This window comes from Oryctolagus cuniculus, chromosome 11, assembly GCF_051225735.1.
Source record: "Oryctolagus cuniculus isolate XC-2025 breed Fujian yellow rabbit chromosome 11, ASM5122573v1, whole genome shotgun sequence".
In the NCBI taxonomy this organism is placed as follows: domain Eukaryota; kingdom Metazoa; phylum Chordata; class Mammalia; order Lagomorpha; family Leporidae; genus Oryctolagus; species Oryctolagus cuniculus.
Window position 1 is genome coordinate 27,441,598 of NC_142877.1, and position 17,252 is coordinate 27,458,849.

The following is a 17,252-nucleotide window of genomic DNA, read 5'->3' on the forward strand; positions in this document are numbered from 1 at the left end:
AGCTCCGTGGTGGCCGCTACTACGCTCGGCTCCTCCTGGCGCGCAGGGAGCGGGCGCCGCGCCGGGGACGATCGTGCGGAGGAGTGGAGAGGAGGGCGCGCGCGGTCCTAGACGCGCGGCCGGCAACGTCCCCTCTCCGCCCGGTTTCAGTCTGGTCCCCGCACCCAGCTCCTTCCCTTCCCGGGGAGCGGCGCGCAGCTGCGAGGCCCTGGAGCGCGTGGCGCACCCCCAACAGGTCCTTGCTGCGAGCGGAGATGCTGTTTTCATGCAAATGTCTTTGTTCGAGCGCGGGCGACAAGAGGCCCGATCCGCAGCTGAAGCGGGGTGCCGCCGCTTTTCCGCCTTCGCTTCTACCGGGCCTGAAAGACTTAATCGCTCCGGGAACAAAAATGCCGGCGCGGCAGAAACCCGCGGGCACGGCGAGCGCACGCAGCGCGGCTCCGCGCACGCGGCGGGGGCTGGTCCCTGCCGGCCCTCCCTTTGCGTCAGCGAGGACCAGGAGCGGCCCGCCGTGCCTCAGTTTCCCTAAGTGCGCTGAGGAATGTTGCATATTATGTCTCAGGCGGGTGCCAGCTCCTTGCGGCCCCACCGTGTGCCCAGGCACCGGGGGAGGCGGCGGTGAGCTGGGCAGACACGGAGTCTGCAGTCGGGGGTCTGATTTCAGAGAGAAAGGGGAAAAGTCAAGAAATACACAAACAATACAGGGCTCAAAGGGCAACAGGGGTCACACAAAGGCAATGCTTTTTGCCATGCTCTGTTCTAAACTCCGTGTGTGCCTTAGCTCTGTGTCTTCACCACATAAGTAGGAGAGCTTCGTCCTCACCCCCTTTGACAGATAGGGAAACTGAGGCTGAGACTTCTATGCAAAGGACATGGGAACAACACAGAGCCCGACTTTGGACCCCTGAGGCTTTTGATGCCCCTCCCGGTGTTACTCCTGGCTGCGCTAGGGAGGGTGGCACTTCGTGACACTCTCTAAAGAGAAGGGGCTGGAAGGGAGCTGCCCCCTGCGGGCGTCGCCAGGACCCAGGAACCATCTCAGAGAGCAGAAGAGCAGAGCAGGTGCCCTCCAGGCAGGGGTCCAGCCAGAGCAAAGTGGGGAAGTCAAGGAGCGCACTCAGAGCTTTACAAGCGTGAGGAAGGGCGGGGGCTCCCCTGGCGGGCCTTGAGGTCAGGTGCTCCCTGAGCTGAGAGCAGTAGCCAAGAGCCGGGACCCGGGACACGGGGGCCTGCGGGAGCCGGCAAGGAGCGCGAGGAGCGGGGCTTTCATTCTAGATGGGATGGGAAGTGGTGCTGCTGCAGAGGCTACCGAAGACGGCGCTCCAGTGAAGGGCCCGGGCCGGAGGGCAGAGCCTCTCCCCGCTCTGGCAGCCGCCGTCCGCGGGGGAAGCCGATCACTCAGGCCTGAAACACGCCCCCTCCCATCTGGGCTCCTGGCTTCAAGGACGTTCCTGGTGACATTCACCACGTTCCCAGCCCTGGGTCTGCAACACACGCTTGGAAATGTCAGCTCGGCTAAGCCCTTGTCTTACAGATCGGGCTGCGACTGAGGCTCGGATTACAAGGATGAGCCCTCAGCACCCTGGGGGCGGGGCTGGGATCCGCTCCACCTATTCCTGTGCGGGCAACACACATGGCGGTTAGACCCAGGCAACAGGGACCCTGCCCTGGTTCCCACACCACCGACGGCCCCCTCTGGCTATCTAGCAGCTGCACATGTCCACGGTGCCAGAGGACATACCTGTTCCTGCTATTGCCTACTTTCTGGAAGATTCTGTCCTCCCTGCTCACAGACCCCAAGCCTTCTGCCAGGCCCCTTCTTGTTCTCTGGGGGCAGAATACCAGGCCCAGAGGTAAGCCCAGGGGCCCTGTGGGCGGCAGGTGGGAATGGAGCTGGCCCCTGCGGCCAGGGTGTCTGCACACGGGACTGTGGAGAGCCTGGGGGGTGGGGACGCTATGCCAGTGCCAGCATATCCCAGTGCAGCCGCTCCTTGGCCACCCAGGTTGTTCATAGAGTCGCACGTATAAAGGAGAGGACAGAACAGCTTTGAATCGAGATGGTAGCTTGATTTATAGCTTTTAGCAATTTTAAACATTTGGATTTAGGGGTGAGTGAGCATTAGATCCCATCAATATCAAGGGCAGATCTGGCCTAGAACATCCTATTTATCAAATAGATGGATTAATCCCATTTAATTTGATTCTTTTTTAAAGAAAGGTTTATTTACTTGTCTGAAAGGCAGAGTGGCACACACACAGACACACACACACACAGAGCAAACTCTTCCATCTGCTGGTTCACTCCTCAAATGGCCACAATGGCCAGAGTTGGGCCAGATCAAAATCAAGAGCCTGAAACTCCATCTATGTCGCCCACATAGGTGGCAGGGACCCACGATCTTGCCCCATCTTCTGCTTTTTCCAGGTGCATTAGCAGAGAGCTGGGAATGGAGCAGCCAGGACTTGAACTGGTACCCATATAGGTTGCTGGCATCACAGGTGGTGGCTTAACCCGCTGTGTCACAACACTGACCATATCACACAGAGTCTACAAGGGAAGTCACAGCGTCTGGGTTTTATTGATTAGGAAGTTAAGGCTTGGAGAGATTCAGTGACTGCTCCAGTTCCTCAAGTTAGAAAGTAGCAGAGCTGAGGCTCAAGTGCTAGTGTGTCTGATCCCAAGCTCCACTGCAATTGGTTCAAGGCCAGCTCACAGCCATTATGCACTCATTAAATACATCATAGCTGTGCGTGTCACTCATTGGTCTTTGGGGACATGAGCACTGTTTGTACTACATGATAAATGCCTTCCCTTCCTGGTTCTTACTCTGCGCACGCAGGCTCCCTGGGGAAGGTAATAGGGCAGGAGTTGATGTTTCATTCAACAATTGGGGAAACAGAGCAACAGCCCCACATGTCACAGATGCTTCAACAGAGAGGGCCTGCTGTTCCCATGTCACGAGAAACTGGGAGGCAGCCAGGCCAGGGCTGGTGGAGTTGCTGCATCGTCTTCAGCAAACGACCTCAGCCTCTCAGTCTGCCTGGGTACCTACTGCTACCCAACTGTCTGCAGTTTGGGGGGTTGGAAATCTGGGCAGAGGCCGGCGCCGTGGCTCACTTGGCTAATCCTCCACCTGCGGTGCCGGCATCTCATATGGGCACCGGGTTCTTGTCCCGGTTGCCCCTCTTCCAGGCCAGCTCTCTGCTGTGGTCTGGGAGTGCAGTGGAGGATGGCCCAAGTGCTTGGGTCCTGCACCCGCATGGGAGACCAGGAGAAGCTCCTGGCTTCAGGAGACCTGGCTCCTGGCTTCGGATCAGCGTAGCTCCGGCTGTAGCCACCATTTGGGGGTGAACCAACAGAAAGAAGACCTTTCTCTCTCTCTCTCTCTCTCTCTCTCTCTAACTCTGTCAAATAAAAAAAAAAAAAAGGAAATCTGGGCAGAGCTCAGCTTGGCAGAGCCCTCTGTGACCCGTGGGGCACTGATCGGAGTCACTCCATGGCTTTCAGCTGATGGTCGGGCTAACCCGCAGGGTCTTGCTTGAACGCCCGCTCCGTGGTGGGTGTGGCGGGAACACAGCTCAGGCGGACGGTAGGCTCTCCAGCAAGATCTGTTGACCTTTCTTGTGGAAGCTCATGAAACAGAAGATGCCAGTGCCCTTAAGGGAGTAGGCCTGGAATTGGCATAGCATCATTTCCACCAGACGCTCTTAGTCAACAAAATCACAGGTCCGCCCAAATTCGAGCATGTGGGAGACAGCCCCCTTCTCTCAAAGCGAGGACAGTCAAAGATTCGACAGCTGTTGTTAACTTGCCACATGGCCCAAGATGGCTGCTTGAGATGTTGCCATCACATCTTCTATTGCAGCCAGCAGAGACACAGGAGAAAGGATTTGACTTTCCCTATCCAGGCATTTGCTAGAAGTCACACACGACCTCTCGCGCTGCCCAGAACCCACGTGGCCACACCTTGGCTATGGGAGGACAGGCAGAAGCTGTAACATTTGCTTTAAAATGCCACAGGCTCAGCCTTGCAGTTAGGGATTTGTTGACGAAGGAAAAAGGGGACCACGGACATTGAGCAAAAACTGGAAATCTGTACCCCTCCCCATCGAGGTTTTGGCCACCAGCAACCAAACACATTCCCAGCCAACATGTTTCACTTCCCATCTTGTCCCACCTAATCCATCCTCCACACTGTCATCAAAATAATCTTCCCTTTACATTTTGTAAATGCGTGTTCCTGAAAGGTGAATGTTTTAATCATTCCCATGCCAACAGCAAGCGTCTGAAGTTTTTCATGTGAGGGCTACAGGATTTTAATGTCTGAAACAGTAATAATAGCATCTGTCGCCCACTAGGCTCTGCGTGAACGCATCTCACTCAATCTTTGCAGTAACCCAGTGAGGGAGGCTCACCCCTGAGTACATGGGAGGCCAGAGAGGGCAAGTGACTTGTCCCAAGCCACAGAGTGAGCAGGTGCAGAGAGTCAAATTCTCTTCCATCTGGTTCCAGAGATGTGCACCCACACATGTGCTGCCCGGGACCGTGTACTGCCTGGAGTGTGGGCAAGGCGCATCCACACTCAGCGTGTGAGCATGAGGACACAAACGTGAGCCGAGAGCCTGCAGCCCCCGCCTTCCTCCCAAGGGTCCAGCATCCAGCCTGGTTAAAGGAGGAACGTTCCTGCCCCAGCTCCGAGGTTCTATTCGGACCCCACATTCTTCTTGCCTTTACTTCACCCCTATGGGGGCTCCTGGATTTTCCAGATTCTCTTCACGTTCAATCTTACTCTTCTCCAAAGTCCTTGCAAGGAGAGTAGAAGAGGGAAAAGGGCCAGCTGGATCTGGGTTCAAACCTGAGTCCCATTCTTTGGGTGAATCTCTGTGCACCTGCCACACAGGAGGGAGGAATCCCTGCTCTGCTGAGGGGACGCGCTGAGGACCACGTGGGGCGAGGGGTGGGAGCAGCCGTTGTCAGCCGCAGGGGAGAGGGTGCGGTCCCTTCACAGCAGACTTGCATTTTGGGGCATCGGGGGACACTAGGCACTCAGTCCTTGGAGGGCAGGGACTTCTGGGAGTCAGGGGAAGAGGGCAGATGGTGGAAGTGGCCCAGGGAGGTTGTGCACACTGAGGTGCCCTGTCTGGGGGGCCGTGGTGATTAAGAGCGTTGGTTCTGGAGCCACACAGACCTGTGTTTACAGCCTGGTGTTGCTCTTGTCCCTCCATTATCACCTCGGTAGGGTGGGACCCACAGGCGAGCCTGCCCCCCTGGGGTTGTGTGAGAGCTGACTGAGAGTGTACCATTAAAGCACCCGAACTAGCGCAGATGAACTGTTCCTCCAGCAGCAATGATAACAGTGACTGGCATGTTTTGAGCCTTAATTAAATTCTGTGCTACAAGCATGTCATTGATTAGCTTATACATTCCTCATCACAACCCAAGATGTAGGTAATGCTACTCTTTTGCTCTTATAGATGTAGAGATGAAGATACGGAAAGGTTGAACAAGCTGCCCCAGGTCACGCATGAGTCGGTGATAGAGGCGGGGCTTAACCAAAACCCAAGTTGTCCCATCCAGTCCACTTCCATCTGGATGCCACGCTGCTGCCACTGCCTCCATCTTTACCACTGTTGACCGTGAATTCTGTACCCAATAGCTCCACAACTGCCCAACACCTGATTGGAAGAGAAGTCACCTGACCCAAAAGCTGCCAAACTATAGGCTATCCTGTAGCCAATGATATTGCCCAGTGCAGAAGCTCCACCCAGTAGGGCTGAGCACCATTAACTAAATCAACCAGCAACAGTTGGAACTCTCAGTTTGAGTTGAGATCACAGAGAGTTGGGACAACATTGCATAAACACCCCTACAAGGTCAGATAATTCCAAGACCAGGTGCAGGTGCAGAAGCGATGGGTGAGCAAAGGCGCCAGGTGAGGGAAGAGGTGGTGAAAATCATCTCCCCCCAAGTCTTGAGAGGGCTGGGAATGAATCTGGCCCGGGAGCTCCAGGTCCTGCATGGCTCTCAGGGGCTAAGCTGTGTTCGGGGATGGTGACCAAAAATGCTGCCTGCCAATCCCTGCTGGTTGCCTTACAAAGACCCCCAGAACCCCCAAGCTCTTTTCTCTTTTTTTAAATAATTATTTTACTTATTTGAAAGACAGTTACAGAGAGAGGTAGAGACAGAGAGAAAGAGAGGTCTTCCATTCTGCTGGTTCACTTTCCCAAATGACTGCAATGACCAGAGCTGTGCTGATCCAAAGCCAGGAGCCAGGAACTTCTTCCAGGTCTCCCACATGGGTGCAGGGGTCCAAGGACTTGGGCCGTCTTCCTCTGCTTTCCCAGGCCACAACAGAGAGCTAGATTGGAAGAGGAGCAGGTGGGACGTGAACCGGCACCCATATGGGATGCCGACGCTGCAGGCTGGGGCTTTAACCCACTGTGCCACAGCACAGCCCTTGCTCTCCCCAGGCTCTTTTCAACCCAGAGGAGGCTATCTCAGCCCTCACCTTTGACCTTAGGGAAAGTGCCAAGCAGTGAAGATGGTAAACAGAAAGGGACACAGCTCCAGGACATCCTCCTGTGCAAGCCCCAAGTGACGGCAGCCTCCACCAGGATTCCCATTCCAGGGAACCTCAACTCCCTGATTCTAGAAGCTTAGCTCAAAGGCTGCTACTCTCCTGTCTCATACCCCGGCGTTCCTTCAGCCGGCAAGTTCCACTGGCTGAGCTTTGCAGTGTTTGCATAAACTGGCCACTCCGGCCGCACCCCTCATGACCACCCTGGTCTGGGCCACAATTACCTGTCACACCGGGATGCCGCAGCAGCCACCTCCTGCTCTGGCGGTCTTTCTAAGGAAGCTGGTTCTAGGCGCAGCAGCCAGAGAGGGCCTGCTGACACCCAAAACTCTTGGCTTAAACCCTTCCGGTCACAACCCCTTCTCCCTCCGAGGAAAAACGAAAGCGTTGGCCCAGGCCTTCGGGGTCTTAGCCAGTCCGATCTCTCCAGTTTTCCCTACAGAGCCCTGGTGCCAACGCTTTCCCTGGCTCCCGCTCTGCGCCTGCCCCGCAAGGCTGCTCACTGCTCCTGGAAGGAGAGCGCCCACCCCCGGACCCTTGCAGTTGCTGTTCCCCAGCCTACAGGGCTCCGCCCACAGGTCTCGCTCCCTCATCCCTGTCCCTGGCAGAGAGGCCCCTCCTGGCGCCTGCCCACCCCAGCACTCCCTCCCCCAGTCTCGCTCTTTGCCTTCTTTTTCTCCACAGCACCATCTTCACGCAGCATAGTTCGCTCTCTGTTTTACTGTCCATCTCCTGCACTCGAATACAACCTTCCCGTGGGGAAGTCTCTGCAGCTCCTGGGTTTACCACTGCATCCCATTCCCAAGGACACAATGCTGGGCACACAGCAGGTGCTCAGCCAGTCTGCATCAAATACACGAGAAGTCACAAGCCAGGACTTCCTGGAGTCATCCCCACTGGGTTCTCACGCCTGGAGGCTCCCAGGCCCTAGGCTTGTCCCCTTGTGTCTTGATCCTTTCAGGGGGAAGCTGCCCACAGCCCTGTCCCAACACCTGAGAGCAGAGGGGAAGCCACTCCAGGAGGAGTTAGCCCGAAAAGGTGGGGGTTTCTTTTTAGGATAATTCTTTTTTTTTCTTTGAATACAGAAGGACTTGTGTTCCCGCTGTTGGCTGTGCTTCTGCAGCTTGCGCTATCCTGAGACCCAAGCTCCGTGTCCCTGCCAAGGGGCTGTGGTCACAGATCTGCCCCCGAGCGGCGTGGACTTCACAGGAGGTTTGCAGAGCAGCCGGGGTCGGCGCACCCCAAAGACTCCAGCAACAGGAAGGGCTCAGTGTGGACGGCCAGCAGGTCTGTGGGCTCACTGCATTAAGCTCCCCGCTTTTGTGTCATTTGAAAATTTCCTTCTAAAAAATAAACAAAGCAAAGCCTTTTCCCCAAAATTCTCTTTCCCTTGCACATTCCCTGGGGGCTTCCGGTTGCCCTTCCTACCCCCACCATCCGCTCCTCACATCTCTGTGCCCTTGGTCCCTGGTTGGAGCAGGAAGCAGCCCGGCTCTGTGTCCCATTGCCCATTTGCACCCTGGAAGTCCCCTCGGATGCCTGGTTGTGCCCCACCTGCCAGGATTTGGGCCCCCACGATGCGACGAGAGGCGTTGGGCACTGACTGTTGGTGAATGCTCCCCTGGTGATCCTGGCATGGGCTAGACTGGCGATCACCTCGGTGCCCAGACCTACCGGTGATTACTGGCTGCACCCAGGGGTGTCCTGTGACCAGGGTGCAGCCTCCTAGAAGGCAGGGAGGTAACATCTTTGGCTACTTGAGGCCTTTCCCGGGGTCCCACCACACCTGCCACCTCTCCACGCTCAGACAGTGGCCTCATTCAGCTCCAGGTGGCCTTTGTCTCCAGCCCTGATGCAGCATGGGCTCATGGTGGCCATGTGGGCAGCTCGGAGAGGCACACAGCAGCCAACCACAACCCATGTTGGGCCCAGGACTTCGTGGACAGAAAGGAGCCATTGTCCCCAAGTCACTTAAAGGGAACAGCTAAAAAAACACATTCAAAGGGCCCCGATGATAATGAATATGCTAATATGATTTCCAGTGGGTGCCTGTGCTACCTCCCAAAGCGCTTCCTGACCTTCCTCTTGGATTCAAAGCTTCCCTTGAAGTGGATGGGGGATTTGGGTTAAAATAACATGAAAGTTTCCATTTAAATGGACAAAACTGGGAGCTGTGAATGAAGCGAGTGAGTTTCACAGGGCCCTCACAGCACCGACCTTGAGGGAGAGGCCCAGGTGGGTTGTGAGTACACCTGTTGGCCGGGTAGCTGGTGCCTTTGGGTGGACTGAACCAGCAAATGCTAAATAGGGATCCCTTTTGCATGATGGGTCTGCTCTGGAGACATGGGTCCAAGTCCCAGCCCACCAAGTGGTAACTAGTCGATCCTGGGCGAGGCAAGCCGTTTTCTCTGGTTGAAACTCAGTCTTCCCATCTGTAAAATGGCATGGATGATGCTTACTTTGCACAGTGGCTTCCAAGATTAAATGTTAAGTCTGTATGTGGGAGACAGTAGGGGGATGAAAAGCTCCTTGGAGTTCCCCATCCTCCCCCACAGGAAGGGGGTGAAGACCCCCAGCCCCTCGTCTCCCAGCCCTTCCCTCCTTTATCCAACATATACTTACGAGTGACTGTTTGGGTGCCGAGGATTTAGCTGTGAACAAAACAGATGAATCCTGCTCTCCACGGAGCTGCCACCAAAGAGAGAGACTGACACCAAAGGCTGGAGCAGATAAACAACACGTACAAAGTAATGAGTGCTACATGGAAGCAACAAGAAGCCCTGAGTGAAGGGGGCAGGTCTTTCCCATCAGACAGACCTGAATTCAAATCCCAGCTGGCCCCTTGGCCGCCCAGTAGCTCTGGGGAAGGTGATTTTCATCTCCCGGTGTTCAATGAGATCCACTGATGGTTCATTCACCCACTGAACAAATATTTTTAGGACTCTATGCTGTTTCAAGTGCTAGGGAGGCTACAGTGAAAGAAACAGACAGAAGTCCTGGCCCTTGGGAGCTGAAAATCTAGAAGGGAGAAACAGACACCAAACAGATGCATACATGTTGGGTGATGAGGACAAATCAAGCAAAGGAAGGGGTTGGAGGAGGAGCCTGTGGAGAGGGATCAGGGAAGGCCTCTCCGAGGAGGGGACATTTGAGAGCTGACGGACATGGGGGATTGGGCCACGTGGACGTGGGGAGGAAGGACACCCCAAGTTTAGGAGGCGGCCAGGGCCCTCGGCAGGGCTGTGCATGGCTGCTGGGAGGGTGAGAGACTCGCAGAGCATTTATGAGAAGCACCTGACCCAGCACCTGGTTCTGAGCAGCTGCTCAGAAGGTGGGGGGAGGGTGGCTACCATTTGTCCCCTTTCATGGAAAATGGGGGGAGTCCTTTTCCACGCTCATCGAAGTCCTTGGAGACTCTGTGGATTGGCAACTTTTGCATTCCCCTTTCTTGTTGTTTTTCTGAGCGAGAAGCAGCAAGTCCAACTCCCAGCCCACCTGCCAGCCCGCCTCTGTGCCTGCAGGCTGGAGCCCACGGGGATGCTGGACATGTGGCTGGGGTGCTGGTGGGAGGGGGGTGCGCCGTTAATGGTGGTTATTAAAGAATGATGGCAGCATCTTGAATTCCTTTCCCCTCCATAGCCTCCCAAATTAGACGCCCTGGAAATGCTGTGCCCGTCGCCAAGATGCACCTCCATCTGGGCTCGGAGGCAACATCTGCTAAACAGCTGCATCTTGTTTAGGAGCCGACACTTAATAAAATTATTTGACTCCAGTAGAGGCAGGCAGAGGCGAGCAGGAAGGGGCAGACCCGCTTCTGAACACAAACTCCACCTCTTCCCAACTCAGCCCAAGCCCCTCCCCCATAATGTCCCCCCCACACCTGTTGGTCCAGCCCACCTGGACAGCTACACGTTTCCAGAACAGGCCAGGCTCTCTCATGCTCCCTCGTCTTTCCAGAAGCTGTCCCCCTGCTGCGAACACTCTCTTGTTACCTGTCTAGATCCTCCATGGCCTTTGAAAGGCCCGGCTCAAGCATCAGCATTTCCTCCAGGAGACTTTTCCCAACCTTCCCCGGCGTGGGGCACCGCCAGCCAGGAGCTCCTGGTGCACTCCCTGACTGGTGCACGGGTACTGTGGCATGGCACTGTGTCACGCACCCTGCTGTTTTGTGAGCCCCTGGGGGCAGGAAACCATGTCTAACTCCTCTTTGTATCTCAGCGCCGTGCCCGACTCCCCAGAGTAAATGTATGGTGGGTGGGTGGGAGAAACAGGGGTTGGGGGAGCAGATGAGTCCACAGTCACCATCTGAATCCAAGCCTCCACTATTTCCCTGGGATGAGGTCTATGGCCTCTCGATGGCTTTCCAGCGCCCACTCTTGCTCCCACGGTCCAGGCTACTCAGGGCGCCCAGCAGTCTTCTAAACCAGGAATCACATCATGTCCTTGCGTTTGAGAGCTCCAGACAGCACCCTCCCCCGTTCCTAACCCTGCCCTCCAGACCCCTGCAGGCTCCAGCCCCTCCCTAGCCTTCTGCTCCCACCTGCTCCCCACCCAGGGGAAACTACCAAGCCCCTCTCCCTGGGACACACGGCAGGAGTCTCTTGCACTCGCTTTCCCAGCTTCTGCCAACGGCAACCTCATCAGGCTTCGGTCTGGCTCCCACACTACCTCCTTTCTGTCTTTCTTTAAATATTTTATTTATTTATTAGGTGGAGTTACAGAGAGATGGAAAAACAGAGAGAAAGGTCTTCCACCTCCTGGTTCACTCCTGAAATGACCTAAATGGCCAGAGCTGGGCTGATCTGAAGCCAGGAGCCAGGAGCCAGGAGCCAGGAGCTTCTTCCGGGTCTCGCACTTGGGTGCAGGGGCCCAAGGACTTGGGCCATCTTCCACTGCTTTCCCAGGCCACAGCAGAGAGCTGGATCGGAAGAGGAGCAACCGGGACTAGAACTGGCGCCCATATGTGAACTTGTGCCCATATAGGATGCCAGTGCTGCACACGGATGCTTAGCCCGCTGTGCCACAGCACCGGCTCCACCACTCCCTTTCTTTACCCTCTCCTTACAGGACCTACCATCTTGCTCCCCAGAGGCAAAGGGCCCGTCTCAGTGGTCCCGAGCTTTGGCTGTGAGAACGCCAGCCTCGGCCATCCCTGCCCCTGGGTGCTCACTCCGCTCCGCCTGCAGCAGACCCTTTGTGAATGGCTCTGTCTGGGACCGCTGTGAGCAAAGCCTGCCGCAGACATGGGCCCGTTTGTTTACTACGGCACTTAGAACCGCAACGGCTTGTTGTTTTGACTGTTGCTATTTTCGGCTCCATTTCCTAAGGGTAGTGGGGAGAGAAGAGGCAATGAATCCGGGTCTATTCAAGCAAAAAGATGCTTCCGTGAATCCCGGAATCTCAGAGTCACAGACTGCTCGCATCGCTTCATGGGATGTGAGAGTCGGGCAGAGCTGCACTGTGGTTACACAGTCCTAGTCATGGGTTTCTGGAATCTTACTCAACAAAAATGCGAATCTTCCAGTCAAGGCAGTTTTGACTGAGAGTGCTGGTGTCTTAGGCGCTCCTGCGGAGTTGAGTTCTGTGCTTCCATATCCCGCCTCCCACCCCCAACCCTCAACGAGTCCCCACCCTCAATGAGTCCCCACCCCACGCTCTGTCACTCCCTATTGTTTTACTCTAGTTGATTTTCCTTTATAGCACTGATCACCACCTGACATCTGATAGATTCTTCTGCTTATTTGCTTACTGCCTGTCTCCCTCACACATTAGATTGAGGTCGGGAACTGTATTTTGTTCACTGCTTAGAGCAGAACTTAGAACAAAGCCTGACACGCAGGAAGGGCTAACAAAATTTTCCATTCATCCAAAAAATATTTGCCACATACCCACTTCATGGGGGTCCCTTGGAGATGGCTTGGTCCCAGGATGGGAGACTGACGATCACATTTTGCAGGCTGGAAGCCACTTAGTGGATGACCTGAGCACTCCATAATAAAGGGTTCTCGGAGCTTATCCAAGTGAGCAAGGAAAGGCGATTGGTTAACTATGTCTGCCTTGGGTCTAGCCATGGGGAGAGGCAGCCAGGTCTGCTAGGGCTTCTAAGCTTCCATGCAGGAAAACTGAGGTCCACACCGGGAGGGCAGGTGCACCAGGATCAGCCAGCCTGGGGGTGCTTCCTTGTCACCTCACAATGCCAGTCCCTGAGCCCGAGTTGAGTTTCCCTCTGGGACACCTGTGTATGCCCTCCCCTCCCCCATTAGCCTTTCATTTCCCCCTCCCCCAGGGCCTTCTGGGCATCAAGGGGCTGCTGGAGTCCCTGGCCTTAAGCCCCAGCCTGGGAACCAATTCTGGAATACTGCCTGAACGCACAAGCCAGTTATTTTTAAAAAATCCAAAAGGAAAAGGAAGAAAGAGCAAACTCACTGCTTGGGTCCCTGCACCAGCTCTGGCTGCGGGAATAGAGGCTTGAAAGGAACAAAGGGTTTCCTCAAACACGGCAGATCAAGGGCCTGGCTTATGTGGTAACCGGTAAGCGACCACGGCGCTTTGTGACAGATCCTTCAGAGCCGGCCGGCCTCTGTTCCTGCCGCAGTCATGGCGGGAGGGTGGGGGGAGCCGGGGACACCCTCCCGCCCCCCTGCCAGGCCGGGCTGCTCACAATCACAGACTCTGAGAACCCCTGAATGGTAGAGCGTGGAGTGCAGCCCCCACCGGTCAGCTGGGCAAACCGAAGCCCTGGAGGGCTCAAGGTCACGCATCAGGGAGGGGACACAGCCAAGTGCACCAAGCCCGTACTGCACCCACCATGGCCACCTGATCCAGCCTCCCCAGGAGCTCTCCCACCCAGGATACCTCCTACTCCTTTCCACCCGCTGGGGTCCCTTTCCAGGTGCCTGTGCCAGGCTGTTTCACCCCAGAGCACCAAGGTCAGGGCTGGCTCAGGGGACATCACAGAAGCACTGCGGTTGGACTGGGGGCTCCGAGCTGGACAGCGCCCATCGCTGCCGGGCACTTGGCTCGCGCTCTCTGCGCAGTGCCTCGTGAAGGCGACAGCACGATCCTGTGATGCAGGGTGGTTGTCCTCATTTTTCAGATGAGAAAATGAAGGTGTGGGGGTGCGTGCTGTGGCGCAGAGGGCTAAGCTGCTGCGAGGGACGCCGGCATCCCATCTCTGAGAGCCTGGGTTAAGTCCTGGCTACTCCACTTCCAATCTAGCATCTTGCTAATGCACCTGGGAGGCAACAGGTGCTGGCTCAAGTACTTGAGTCCCCGCCACCCCCATGGGAGGCTGGGATGCAGTTTCTGGCTCCTGGCTTCAGCCTGGTTCAGTCCCAGCAGCTGTGAACAGACCTGTATCTCATCCCTATCTCTATCTCCATCTCCACGTCTATCATTTCTCCCTTTCTCTCTTGTCACTCTGCCTTTCAAAGAAATAAATAAATTCTTTTTTTTTTTTTTTTGACAGGCAGAGTGGACAGTGAGAGAGAGACAGAGAGAAAGGTCTTCCTTTGCCGTTGGTTCACCCTCCAATGGCCGCCGCGGCCGGCGCGCTGCGGCCGGCACACCGCGCTGATCCAATGGCAGGAGTCAGGTACTTCTCCTGGTCTCCCATGGGGTGCAGGGCCCAAGTACTCGGGCCATCCTCCACTGCACTCCCTGGCCACAGCAGAGGGCTGGCCTGGAAGAGGGGCAACTGGGACAGAATCCGGCGCCCCGACCAGGACTAGAACCCGGTGTGCCGGCGCCGCAAGCAGAGGATTAGCCTAGTGAGCCGTGGCGCCGGCCTAAATAAATTCTTAAAAAGAAAAAAAAGAAAGCCAAGACTCCATAAGACTGTATTAGGTGCCCAAGGGGACACGGCCATGATTGGTGGAGCTGATGCTTAGACTGGGGGCTACCTGTCTCCTAAGCCACGCCCTGTCTGCTCCACCTGACCCTAGGGGATTACAGATGGGTGATGCTTGATCTGAGTCATGGGATTGGGGTGCATAACAGATGGCCAGGCTGGGGATGAGGCTCCTCCCCTCTTGCGCGCGCGCCGTCTCAGATGCCCATCACCACTGGTGCCCACGCACAAGCCTTAGTGGCACAGCCCCTTCAGTATCCTGGTGTGTGGCTCAGCGTCGCACTGGGTCTGTCTCCCCTGCCTCCGGGTCTGCCTTACTGTCTCTGGCCCTATTCTACCCTGTCAGTCTGCACATAGCTGTTCTCCAGCCTCTCTCTCTCTCTCTTTCCCCCCCTCTCTCGCTGTCTCTTGCTCTCGCTCTCCCTCCCATTTCCTGCCTCTGGCTCAGCTTCTTCCCCAGCCTTCCCAGCCTCTCTGGTGCTGTGTGTTCCCTTTTTGTCTCTGCCCCTGTGTGCTACTTCCCCTGCCTCCCCGGTGCTTTCCCTCTCCCTCTCCCACTCTCTCTCTTTCATCTGCACTCCCAGCTCTGTGTCTCTGTCTCTTTCCCCAACTCCTCTCTCTCCTTCTCCATCTCTCCTTTCTCCCTCTCCCTGCTCTTCTCTGCCTCTTTCTCCCTCCAGACTTCCTCACTTTGTTCTCACTGCCCCCTTCCCAGAGCTCATGACCCTCTGGCCCCCTGCCCCGTCACACACTATGCCAGCAAGTCCCAGACCCCCCAGGCTGGAGGGGAACAGGGGCTCTCGGGGGGCTGGTCAGGGGCATCCGAAAGCTGGATTCCGACGGGCGTCATGTTAAAGGAAACGGAGCCAGCCTGTTCCTTTTCTTCCTCAGAAATAACTGGTGGCTTTCCTGGGAGGCAGGAGGCAAAGTCCCTGAATAGGGATTTAAAGCACTAAGCTCTGATTCCTTCTTTTTAATATTTATAAAGAGAGAAAGGGGATAATTTCAGGAAGATCATTTCAAGGCGAAAACCCACATATTTTCAATAGAATTATTCCAAAAGCCCCTTTCCAGCTCATTGGAGTGTATAATTTTCTAAGTTAAAGACACGAGGCCTGCTTTCCAAGTTCCCTAAAATGACAAAGCTAAGTAAGGGCCAGAGGAAGTAAGATGAGCGGGAGGGGGAGGGGCACAGAGGAGAGGGGCTCTCCAGTCCTAGGGCCAGGAGCCGGAGTGGCAGCAGCCAGCAGCCCGGCCCCATCCCTTTCCTCTGCCGGTCTCCCTCAGCCAAGCAGCCAGACCCGGGGCCATCCCCATCATCATGCGCCCGTCCCTGTTCTGAGTCCTCTCTCCTGGTCTGGACCTGCACAGAGCTCCTTGACCACAGTGTATCCGGAGCGGCCACCCCCACCCCCCACCCCCAGCGTCCTCCTCAGCCCTCTTCTGTCCTCCGTCTGCATCTCAGACATCCAGGTGCTCAAGCTGACCATCTGAATGTCAGGCTTGGGCCCTCCCTCCCCTCTGCCACTTCCAGTTAGTTGCCAAGCCATGTTGAGTCTACTACGCTTGTAGCCCTAGAATTTGCTCTCCTAAAAAAGTCACTCTCTCTTCTGCCTGCTGTCCAAAACAAGAAATGCTTCTCATCCTCCGGAGCTTGGCCGAGGCCCCGCCCTTCCCTAGAATGCCATTCTGCCATCTTGGTATGCATGGCTCCAGCCCCACCTCTGTGCCTAGCCCAAGTGCCACCTGTCTGAGGCATGGGCACAGACTCTCCCAGCCCTCCCTGCTCAAATTACCTTCCCTTCTGCCTGAGCCATTTCCCTTTGCATGAGACAGGCGGGACCTAACAGTCGAGCTCCACACCTAAGACAGAGGAAACAGACAGAGGGATCCTAGCTGGCATCCTCTGAGTATGGACCGGGCTAGATTCCACGGTTGCAAGTGCCTAGAGTCCTGGGCGGGATCCCCTGATAGTAACAGTTCTCACAGCAATTGTTGCTGCCAAGGTCAATCACTGAGTACTTCCTATGAGCCAGCAGCCATGCTCAGAGCCTTGTATGTGGGGACTGTTGTCCTCTCAGTGTGTGGGTGAGGAATGGGCTCAGGAGGGACAGCAGCCTGCCCAGCCTCATGTTGTGCTTCCCAGGGGTAAGCCTCTGGCCAGGCCCACCCAACTCTGGACTCACTGCATCTAAACCCAGACGCACTGAGAAGGCTGATACGTGGTACCAGCAGGAACTGAGCAGAGCGGTCCCTTACTCATCCCCACTAAAGGGGGCCTACCTGCTTCAGGCCACAGCCACATCCCTGCTTTGCACCTCAGCTTCCTCATCGTCTCAACAGCCCAGTTCCCATTTGAACACGTGGGCCTTTCAGATGCTGGTTCTACAGACCAAGAGGTCCAGCTGCTCTTCTTTTCCTCTGCCCATCGGGGAGAGGTGGATCCCAGAGCCTCAGCAGAAGCCCACAGGGATGAAAGTATGCTCCCCACCCCACCCCCCCACACACCTACTCCAGGACCAGGCTTGGTTTGTCTTGGCTGGGTCTGTTCCTAGTTCATCCCGGAAGGCCCCTGGGGTACTGCCAGGCTGCTCCCACTGAGCCCTTTGCTGAGGGCGGGTCCCCCGGTCCCCAGATTCTGGCTTTGTGTCTCTCCAGGGCACCTGCATCAGCCTCCCCTCTGGTTTCTCTGCTCTTACCCTTGGCCTTGCGTACACGGCGGCCTTATCATCCTGAACAAAACCCACCAAGTGTCTTCAGCTCTTAAAACCCTCCATGGGTTTTCATCATGGTTAAGAGAGACCCCAACAGTCTCTCTGTGGCCC

The 17,252-nt window shown here is 56.0% G+C and overlaps 1 long non-coding RNA gene across 1 annotated transcript; it reads left to right on the forward strand.

Moving 5' to 3' along the window:
- The first annotated feature begins 1,216 nt into the window (after window positions 1-1,216).
- On the forward strand, window positions 1,217-7,957 carry LOC138844195 (uncharacterized). The gene is made up of 2 exons (XR_011379743.2): window positions 1,217-1,853; window positions 7,664-7,957. It is a non-coding gene; the product is annotated as an uncharacterized LOC138844195 (long non-coding RNA).
- Window positions 7,958-17,252: the final 9,295 nt, after the last annotated feature.